The sequence below is a fragment of the Anser cygnoides genome, chromosome 2, assembly GCF_040182565.1.
Source record: "Anser cygnoides isolate HZ-2024a breed goose chromosome 2, Taihu_goose_T2T_genome, whole genome shotgun sequence".
Taxonomy (NCBI): domain Eukaryota; kingdom Metazoa; phylum Chordata; class Aves; order Anseriformes; family Anatidae; genus Anser; species Anser cygnoides.
This window is the reverse complement of record NC_089874.1, coordinates 6,896,529-6,902,645: the sequence shown is the minus strand read 5'-3', so window position 1 is coordinate 6,902,645 and position 6,117 is coordinate 6,896,529. Positions and strand designations below refer to the sequence as shown.

The 6,117-nt window shown below is 43.4% G+C and overlaps 1 long non-coding RNA gene across 1 annotated transcript; it reads left to right on the top strand.

The window, feature by feature from the left end:
- The first annotated feature begins 491 nt into the window (after nt 1–491).
- Nucleotides 492–5,743, top strand: LOC125182609 (uncharacterized). The gene is made up of 4 exons (XR_007162699.2): nt 492–809; nt 1,054–1,153; nt 1,799–1,961; nt 5,527–5,743. It is a non-coding gene; the product is annotated as an uncharacterized lncRNA (long non-coding RNA).
- The last annotated feature ends 374 nt before the right edge of the window (nt 5,744–6,117 follow it).

The window sequence follows — 6,117 nt, the reverse complement described above, 5'->3', positions numbered from 1 at the left end:
ACTTGTTTAATCATCCTATGTCTCAGTGTTATCCAAGCCTGAAGCTTGAAAAAACCTTCCTTATCATTTCAACGGCTTTATTTCTTACCTTGGGAAAAAACACTCCTTAAAAACACTCCCAATAATTGCACAGTTCTAACATTTAAACTGGGCTTTTCTGGTCAGGGGCTGACTTGGGCATAGGTAGGCCGCTCACTGTTGCCGTGTGTCCAGGCTCTGAAGAAGCTGATGGAGATTTTTTGCAACAGTACTCCCAGGTTCCCCATAGCTCAGAAATTTTCCTTTGCACGCAATTTTCTTACACCTTGGTTTCTGTCCCCAGACCTTTATTGACTATGTCATGCCATGCCTGTCTCCAAATCAGGAGGGAAATGCCCTTAGATGAACAGCACTCATTGGTACACTCCGAATACTGAATAATTGTGGTGAAAACCCATGTCCATTGGCCGAGCAAAATGGTTAGAAAAATCATAGAAAAAAGATAATGTAGTCCACTGGAGGAAAAAATCCACTTCAGTAAAGATCTGTGAGAGCTGGGGGAGCTGTCTTCTGCGAGGAAATAACAAATTGCCCATTTAAAACTGTATTTTTCCTTGCATGGCAGAGAGGTCCATGGAGTGTGGAGAAACATGAAGAGCTTGTCTTTGGACAGCCTGGATCCAGGGTCCCTCAGTCCTGCTGAAACAAACTGGAAATGTGAGGGCTGTTTGGGATAGGGACAACTTCCCGACATTGTGCATTTCCAGACCCAGGGAAAGAAGCAGAAATCAGAACTTTCTGAAGTGACTGATCTGCTCTGACAATGTGCAGTAAGTTAATCACAATTTATGCTGTGCCTTTGTCATTGTCTTATCAGGAAACTTAACCATACCTTTGCATGTCCTAACAGTGTATTACAGTACACTCAGCATAGCAGTGTGGTTTGTTTTGCCCAGCTAAGCATTTCTTACTTAATAATCGCCAGCTTTTCATGAGAAAACTTCTTTTAATTAGGGTTGTCCTATCTATTTGGACATTTGCCCATCGTTCTAGCATCTGGTGTTTGCTTTGTAGGTATAGACTGTTGCTGGCACTCACAGAAAGAAGTTTTTTTCTGGCCTCCGATGAGGTTTAGAGAGGAGTGGTTGTGGCCCAAATCTGCAGTCAGAGCAATGTGAGTAATTTCCATATGGCGCTTTGAGTCTGAGGGGCTGCAAACAAAGGGAAAAAGGAGAATGCTTCCTAAGCACAGCCATGGGAGCTGCAGTGACAACCTGGTGGGGACCCTCCCAAAAAACACTGAAAATACCAGTTTTCTTCTGCATTCCGGAGAAATCCTTTTCAAGGTTTTTTTTTTTTTTCTTTTTTTTTTCCCTCTTTCTCCTTTTGCTTCTTCTCTCTTTCATCCCTTCCTTTTCATTTTCAATTTTAGCCACTTGATCTTCAGATGTTTTTGAAATAGCTGGGAAAAAGGGAGACAAAAATGAAGATGACATAAAGGAAATTGAAGCATGGGAAAAATCCACAGTAGCTTATTCCAGACCTTATTTAATAATTAGGAAATTTCAAAATGCTTTGCAAGCAGCCATCCCATTTTCTGTTTATTTTATGATGCACAAAAACTTGAAGCTTTTCTTTCCTACAATAAAAGCAAGTAACATTTACATTTTTAATCACAATTTTTTTTCTTTCTTTTTCTTTTTTCTTTTTTTTTTTTTCCTTTTTTCTTTTCATTTAATAACTTGGAGGGATTTTGCATCTGAAACAGCCACAATATTCAGAGTACTGTATTCTAACTCTTTTTTTCCTGCTTCCCTAGCCTGGTTGACATTTATCTCCAAGACCTCCATCTTCTCTGGGTGGGCACAGAGCTAAAGGCTGAAGCTGAAGCTACTGCTGAAGTGGATTTGACTCATTGAGGGAGACAAATTGCGTTCGTGCCCTGTACTCCATCAGAAGGAAGCGCTGGTGGGACTGGACAGGTCAGGTCTTTTTAATTTGGAAAGCAGATAACATTGAGGGAACAAATTCGAGGGCACCAAAATCAGGGATGGAAAGGAGGAAGGAAAGAGGGAATAATTATCCACCTTGTCTCAAAATGCAAGATCTACCTTGACCCAATGAAATTACCAGGTGACATACCTGAAACAAACAAAAGGTGGTGTTTTCCACATAATAAAGCTGTGGAACTCATTGCCACTGGATGCTGTGGAGACCAAATTTTTAAGTGTACTTAAAAAGGACTGAACAGACTTATGATGCATGAATAGCTTTAATAGCAGAATTAATAGCATTACTGGAGGCTATTAATGATGGCTTGCACCCAAACTTCAGCTCAGAAAAAAAAAAATGAGCTGCTGGCTGACAGAAGCTGGATGGATCAACCAGGTTACTGCACGTTTGTACAATCTTTTTCCTCTTCCTTCACATCTACTTTTAGTGATGAGATGGACCTTTCCTGTGCTGGAGCTTGGTGGGTTTTCTCTACCAACATGCCATTCCCCAGCCCAATTGCACTTGGATTCTGTTAATTACAAATAGAGGAAGAATTAGCTAAATTAGCTCTTCAAGAACTGCTCCCACACGGCTCTGTACCACGGGGTCCATCCATCCCCCAGGAACAAACTGCTCCAGCGCGGGTCCCCCACGGGCGGCAGCTCCCCCCAGACCCCCTGCTCCCGCGGGGGCTCCTCTCCACGGGCTGCAGCTCCGGCCCGGGGCCTGCTCCTGCGGGGGCTCTCCATGGGCCGCAGCCTCCTCCAGGCCACATCCACCTTATTTCATGCACTGGCCCTGATCTGCCATGGGGCAGCTACTGGACTCTTCCCACAGAGGCCACCCCTGCAGCCCCCCGCTGCCAAACCCTTGCCACATGAACCCAATAAATGCACCAAGTGCTGTGGCAGGAAAAGCAAGGTTTTATTCTTGCCTTCTCTAAGCTCTTGGATGAAACGTTTTCTTTTCTGACTGTTTTCTCTCCTCACCTGTGGTGTGCTTGTGCTGTTTGGAGCAGAACTTCTTCAAAAACCTGAAAGTTTTCTACTCTCAGTACAAAGCCTAGTATCATGGGGCTTTAATCTTGACATTTATAGGCTCTTCTTTAATTCAGGTGAATGATTATAATTTCTACAGAACTACTGCATTTTCAGTTTGGTCACTATAAATGTCTTCTGATAAAGCAAGACTTGTAGTAAAACTAGTGTTTGGTCTTATACTTATGGAGTGATGAGCAAAGCTCTCCCTTTGATGCTACTTCCCTACTTTCTCCTTTGCATAAAGTGGAACATATCTGAAGGATGTGCTGGGGAGGCTTCCTGTGGGGTTTTGCTGTTTTGCAAGTGGTGGTGTATTTTTAAAGAGATCTAGACTGAGAACCCCAGGAGTGCATTGATTAAACAGGACTAAATATATCAATATCCATGTTAAAGTAGAGGTGTTGTCTTGTTATTGGAGACCACAGGCAAAAGAGGGGAATGTGAGATTTTCATGTGCAAAAGAGCAATAATGGCATTTGATCGTTCAGGTAAAAGAAGTTAAAAATCACCCCTTATGAAGTTATTTTTCTAAGTATAAATAATCTCAAAGTGCTACTGTGGTCATCTGTCTTTGCATATGGTTATTATTCAGCAGCACCATGTTAGGTTTGGTTGTACATTGCCATATGGAAGACATTTGAATGATCAGGAAGTGATACTTTTGGGGTTGAGGGGCAGGATCGGAGGGATGATCTTCTTTAAATACGAACAATGAAGGAGTAACCCAGATTTTCCATTCTGACAAGCGTGCTACTTGCACAATATGAAGTTAAAACAAAATGCCTGGGAGACAATTTGGATTCGAATGATGTTTTCTAGAAGGAGCTGCCTGCTGACAGTGTGTCTCAGTCCAATGCGTGTTGACAAGCCCAAAAGCAGAGTTAAGAGGCCCTCTGAAGTTGACTGAAGTCAGTGTCAACAAAGCTGGGATTTCTTCCAACCAAAAGGCGTGCAACCAGTGTGAAATGTTTGTCAGGCTGTACTGAGGAGCAGCTAGTGGAGCTACCAAAATATTTAACTGAGACTCTCAGAGAGACATTGGGATTCTAGTAAAAGACACTGTAGTGGAAATCAATTGAATACTGTTTTATCCAGAAACTTCCTTGAGTTTCCACTTCAGGAAGACTTCTTTGGGAGGAGTCTGAACATTGCAAGGTATTTAATGGTCAAGGCAAAGGGGAGCTGCATTGTGCTAGCCAGATATTGGAGGCCTGCTCCAATCCAGCTGGATTTGGGAAGTTCAGTTGCAGCCCTGCAATTTGCAACTCTCCCCACCTTCTTCCTAGTCCTGTTGTGCTAAACTTCATGTCCACCTCAGTTTCTGCCCTGAAGTATTTCCTGGGGTGAATAAACCCCCACAGAAGGAGAATAAGCCTACCTCCATATTCTCCTCTGACTGCCTGGGGAAGAATGAGAGACTAAAGACCTAAATTAGGCTCCAGTCCAGTGGTGGCTCTGGTCTGACAACAGCCTGTGCAAAAAGGATCTTCAAAGAGACACAAGAGGTGGCAGGAATGGGAAGCTGAGGACAGTTTAATGCCTGATGTAAGAGGAGAAATCTGTTCCCACCAGTACCTGGCATCAATGAAGTACTTCAGTCTTGACTTTGTTGGGTGCTGTCTTAAACTGGTGCCCGGAGAACAATTCCTTCATTAAATAGGCATATTTTTGGAGCATATGATGCATCCTTATCAATTTAAGTCAGGAGGTTAAACACATTAAATCTACTCTTGTGCAGTTTTTGCTCTTTGACTTCTCCAGTCTGCATCAAAGAATTTCAGTTTATATTTCTGTCAGTTACCCCAGCTGCTCTCAGAGTATTGTCCCCTTAAGTCCTCAATAGACCATGCAGGCATGGTATCTCCTGGGCAGTGGGAGACTTGGATCTGAATTCCTTGAGGCAGAGAAAGTCATTAAACCTAGGACTCCTACTTCCTTCCCCAGGCTTCTCATCACCAGTAATTGCTTAAAAGTAGGGCACCTCCAGCACCACGCTTCCTGTGGATGTCCAGTCCTCACTCCAGGAATGAATCATGTGTTTTCTTCTGAATATTTTTAATATCAAGTGCAGACAGCCCTAAAAACAGAGACTCCCTCCACCTCCTCTGCAGAGGAATGTGCTAACTGGCAAGTCAATCTCACTCCTTTCTGTAAGGTAGAAGAGGTTGAGCAGACGAGATGGAGACTTCCCAAAGAGCCTGTGGTTTTCTTCTTAAGACAGTCTCTGGAGAGACAAGAAAATGTGTTCACATCTCTGTAGGCAGCAGCATCAGGACTTACTCTAGTAAATGGGCCCCGTCTTCTCCCTCCTGCCAAGGAGGAGAATTTGTGGGCATAGCATCAGGAGAGGCATCTTTCTGCAGCATAGTATGAACCATTCCAAGCTAAGAGGATGCCTCTGAACCATTCCAAGGTAAGGATGCCTCTGAGCTCTGATGTCTCTGGGTCATCCACAGGCTGGTTGTTCTGGATCCTGATTTGAATTTCTTGTCTTTCCCTTCCTGTTTTCCAGGTCTTCGAAGCCTTGGGCACCTCATTTGGATCTGAATTGCTTCAGTAGAAGTTGGATTTGGGAGTATCAGTGCTTCAGGACCTGTATCCCTCTTTAGAGACAGACGAGAGCTCACAGCAAATCAGAGCTGATTTGTGATTTTCTTGATTCCTGAAATTTTAGTGATGCTTAATTCCTCCCTTGGCCACTCACAGACAGAAGTTACCACACTCACATACTGAAGACATCAGATTTTTCCTAAGTCCCTCAGAACTAATGTTAGAGTTCTTAGTGTCAATGTCTTGTCCAATAAATGGTTTCTTCTTTCACTACCTTGTAGTCCTAATGTTTAGGATGACTCCCAAAATGAGGTTATTGAACAATGATGGTTAACTATGATTTTATTCCTCTGTGGTGGAACATGGCAGCTCTGGTAAACCCGTGTACCATGACACCTGTATGGTGTGACCTGGAAGTAGGGATTTGGCTAATGGCTTTGGAGGTGGAGAAATAAAACTTGACCTGAAAAGCCAAGCAGAACTCAACACAGATTGGTGAGGACACTAAAGATAGCTCTTATAGAGTGCTGCGTTCAACTCTGCGGCCCCCAGC